General features: G+C 31.6%; 1 non-coding gene across 1 annotated transcript; it reads right to left on the bottom strand.

The window, feature by feature from the left end:
• Positions 1–4,772: 4,772 nt before the first annotated feature.
• On the bottom strand, positions 4,773–4,846 carry TRNAN-GUU. The gene has a single exon. It is a non-coding gene; the product is annotated as a tRNA-Asn (tRNA).
• Positions 4,847–4,974: the final 128 nt, after the last annotated feature.

A 4,974-nucleotide genomic window follows, 5' to 3' on the forward strand; every position in this document is an offset into this window, starting at 1 on the left:
AAATAAAATAAAATAAAATAAAATAAAATAAAATAAAATAAAATAAAATAAAATAAAATCTGCTCCAGTATGCTTATAGAATGTGATTTCATAACTTTTTATAACTGGGAGTGAAATTCAAACATTAGAGAACATCCAGGAATCAGAAGAATATCTAGTCTAACATAAGATCTAATTCAGTTATCCTTGAATTGAACACCATAGCTTTCAGCCTATAGTGGAGTGTCAGCAGTCTTGAGCATTGTAGTTACATACTGCACATAAGAAGGGAAGACTTATTAGAGGATGGACTTGCAAAGACTTTTGAAGTGCTCCGTAAAGTATCCATCTCAATTGCTTCTTAAAGGGCTTTGAATCCTGGTAAGTACATGATTAATGTTAGAGAGAAAAATCACCAACTTCTGCTAAGGATTCTGGAATAAGTTGCACAACACTGTGTTAACCAGCCTTAAATGAAAACAAAATAACTGTATTTCTATATGTATTACTAATCTACTTAACTGCTTAAGTGGCATTTGTTAATTTATTTTGCAGTTCAGTGACTGCTTCTATCAACATCTCATTTGAGAAAACTAATGTAGCTGTAGTTTATATGTATATTTAAGTACATATTTTGGGTATTTTGATTAGTCCTAGTAATATGTAGATCAATTTCATATTTGATAAATCACAACTGAATTTTAGATCAAGTACAAGACTTTCCTTAAATGAAGTGCATAAAATGTTGTTTTCTAGAGTTTCTATTTCAGAGGAAAACACATTAAAAAACAAGATTCTTTGAGTCAGATATGAAAGGATTAGTATGAATCAGCTGCTGAATAAGATAGCTTCATACTAGAAGAGATTTCTGAAAAATTTTAAAAATAATACTTGAAACATGCAAAATGAAATTCCTGTTTGATTTCTTAAGCTGAAACTTTTCCATAGATTTATGATTTAGGATTAGTCCAAAGTTGACTGGAGTCTCTCTTCAGCTTCTGTTTTCACAAAGGTAAAAATCAAAGCAGAAATATTTATAATAATAAAATTTTAATCCAGAATAGCTTCAGGACAATAAAAACTCTTTTTAAGATTCTAGGCACTATGGTTAAGCTGATTTGACAGCAGTTTCCCAAACACTGGCACATCTAAATTCTATCTTTGATGTGACCTTGAATCCAAGCTTTCCTTTAAACAAAAACTGGATTCTAACACCTTACTGACCCATTTTTTGAAATGCCTGACTTAGCTCAGTTATGTTTTGTAACCTCATTTGTTTAAAATTCCCAGACTTTTAAATAAGAATTCAGTAATGACACCGACTGTAGCAAAACGTGCACCATCTGGCGATGATATTTTTGCTATGTTGTTGAAATGTATTTTCATCCCTTCAGAAAATCAGTAACAGCATACTCTCATTTTTAAAGCACACGCACTTTCTAACTCTATGTCACAAAACCTTTGCAGTATAGTGTTGTTACACTGAGTAAAATAAGAGCTTATGCAATTAAATTTTCATGCATCTTTTTCTGTTTTAAAGTACAGTTAAATCCTCAACATATTGTATTGGAGAAACATTTTTATTGCATAATGAGGGAAGTTCCAATAATGAGTTCCTGTTGACCATCTTAAGAAGGAACAGGTGAAAGTAAAAGTTTTTCACTGTATTATTTTGCATGCTGCTGTCAGCACTCTGATAATTGACACATTGCTCTTTTACCTTTCTCAAGCAAGTAAAATTCTTTTAAGAGGATATATAGAAAACAAGTATGCTCTTTAAAATTGTATAGGAAGATTTCTATGACACTCTGCAGCAGACACTGAGATTCAGAAAAAGAAGGTAGGAAACAAGTCGTGGAAAAATGCTTCAGTCTGGAACTATAATGCAGAATGAGCTCTTATATATTTTAGATGAAATATAATTCTCTAAAAACTAAGACTCTGAGAAGTCATTTAACTTCAAAGAATCATTTAACTCTGAAGAATCTTTTAACTCTGTCTTACCAGTTCTTTTCTAGAGTAGATCATCAGTGACGTTTTTCAGTAATAAAATAACCGTTGAATAAATATTGAGGTCTTAGTCTTAATAAATACTTAACACCAACTGAGAATTTTCTCTCTCATGAGAAATATAAAACATCTCAGAAATATAATTCATCCAATTTCTCCTGTCTGTATGGTGGGTCTGTTATATCAATTTGGTCTGCTGATATACACAACACGTTTTAAAAATTTTAAAGTAGCATTGATCATAATTTAGAGGTTCTGTGTTGCTAAATTAATGACATTTTCTGAAAACGTAAAGATTTTAAACTGTAAAGCAGGCTTTTATAAGAAACAAATACAAATCTCAGCTTCAGCTTCACTCTTCTTCCAGACTTATCTATATTTTTATTTTCATCTGTATTGTAAGCATAGTTGCTTTCAAATTGAGTGCTCCCATCTCTAGGAAGCAAAGAAATGTTCAAGAAAACGGGAAGGCACATGCACTTATTTCCAAGCCTGACTTAATCAAGTTTCTTATCACTGTCATTGAAGTACATAAAGTACATGAAATCTGTAGATGAACAAACCCATCACATACCACATCAGCATCACATATCATAATTCTATATAGTTACAAAAACAATCCCAAACTTTAAAAGATATTTTAATTTGTTGTTGTTGCTACTGCTGCTGTTGTTGTAGAGGTGGTAGTAGTAGGATTATCAACCTATGGCTTAATGTTTCCTATAGTAAAAAAAAATTGTAGGATCAGCAAACCTGGGGTCCAATTTCAAATTTTGAATTTACTCATCTTCATCTTATTTTATGTCTGTTCTTTTCCTATTCCAGCCTGGTTTCATTCCATTACCTGTTGAGCCACTTAGCCTTTAGCATTCTTGTCTAACAAATGGGAATGTTACTTTTTTTTTTTTACTCTTGAGCTAAGCAGAAACTTAGCTTGCTCCCCTCACTATTCTTACCCTACTGAAAGTTTTAGATATTATTTTCCATGCATGTCAGACAGACCTCTCTCAGCCTGATCAATAAACTGCTAAGGGAAAAGAAAACAGGGATTACTTCACCACTAGGAAAATGTTATAACAAGGTAAAACTAGGTCAGCTAAGACTAGTTCTGACAAGTTCTGAGCTTCCTAAAGGCTGGCAGATCTGTAAAAACTTTATTGCCTTTTACTAGTAGTGGAAATATTCTAATTATTGGGATGCAATTTCTTTCGTAAATCTAAATGAAAGTGCTAGTTATTTAATCAATAATACATTTAAGGATCTTGTTAAAGAAAGGAGGTTCATTTTGATGCATAGCACATGAAAGCTTAATCTTAACAATTTGTCTAGTAAGGTTTTAATATTCCTATCACTTAGTAGTTCTAAATATTTGTAGAAAACTAGTTATAATTTGCATTACCAAATAAAAATCTGGCACCAATGAAAACCATGAATTTTTATTTTCTGTATCTCAAAGATACTTTGAAATTTGTTTTAGTTAGATTGATGTTGATCTTGGAAACTAATTTGGAAGAACTGGGTAAAAAAAAGAGTTAAGGAGGCCTTTAGACAAATATTGTAAGTGTTATTGAAAAATGAAAAAGGATTAATCTCAACAGTAGTGATATAGCACCTCATATGTAAACAAATTATAGTGTCTTCTATTATATGTGACTGTGGTACCTTGATCTCATGGTGAAAGTGTCATGGAAATAGTGAAATTTCCTATTTGAAGAAGAATATATTTGAAATTCCTCAAAGAGAAGACTTAAATCAATCTGCAGATATCTCCATGAAGCAGTTCCAGACTTTCTACAGAAGATAGGAGCAATAAAGGAATATAAATGCAATATTGTCCTTTTATCTGGAGTTACTTAGTAATATATCAAATGAAAAGTCACTACAGTTTCTCAAAGAGTAAAGCAGCATAAGATTTTGATGTTGAGAGATGTCACAGAAAGCTTAAGACTGGTAAGCATACTAAAAATAACTAGAAATACCAACAAATTATAATGTAAAACAATGTGGCTATAAAAGATGGTATGCTGTGTTCAGTAATGTTATTCATTATGATTTCATCTATCAATCTTGTTAGAGATACTACAAAGACTAGCAGATTTAAGATTATGCTATTTCTAAGATAAAGTACTTCCAAGATAATTCTCTGGGATGAGACATACAATATAGAAAAAAAAAAAAAACAAAACAAAACAAAAATCAGTTAAGAAAATATATTCCCTTACCGGCATTTTCATTTGAGGAAAAACTTTCAAAATGTAAACTTTTGAGTGCATTTTTAACAAAGTGTAATTGTTTAAATGTTTGATGTAAGAACTGTATAAGCTGTAAGTATATCACTATTTCCTTAGCATTATTAGAATTCACTCTATCCAAGATTTTTGTTTCTTTTGATGGATCTTTAGGATACTGACGCTATTCATATTGTCGTGCAGCTTGTGTAATTTATGTACAGATATATGTTTATACACCCACTCGTCTGTCTGTCCGTCCCTCTTCAATGAGTTTTTAAAAGTCTATTTTCAAACATACTTAATAGAATGGTAGCAGTTTCAAAGATAATTAGGACAAATCAGGTGAGAGGAGGTAACGGAAGTCCTCTCTAGAATCACAATTTACAGAAAGACTGCATGTTGAAATAAATTCCTACTCAACAGCACAGAATTAGCAGGAGTAAGAAGTGGAGTAAAAGGGAAAAGAAAAAAAGAGGAGGAGAAAGGAGAAAGACTAGGAGGAAGGAGAAAGGAGTAAAAAGGGTAAGTGGAAAGAAGAGAAGGAAACACCTACGTCCCTGGATGGGTTTGAACCACCAACCTTTCGGTTAACAGCCGAATGCGCTAACCCATTGCGCCACAGAGACTCTCTTAAACTATGAAATCTATTTATAAAATAGAACATTGTTTTTCAAAAAGAAAAAAAAAAAGAGGAAAAAAGGAAAAGGAAAAGAAAAAGAAAAAGAAAAAGAAAAAGAAAAAGAAAAAGAAAAAG

The sequence above is a fragment of the Lagopus leucura genome, unplaced genomic scaffold (assembly GCF_019238085.1).
Source record: "Lagopus leucura isolate 7727_CA_CO unplaced genomic scaffold, USGS_WTPT01 Super-Scaffold_100001, whole genome shotgun sequence".
In the NCBI taxonomy this organism is placed as follows: Eukaryota; Metazoa; Chordata; class Aves; order Galliformes; family Phasianidae; genus Lagopus; species Lagopus leucura.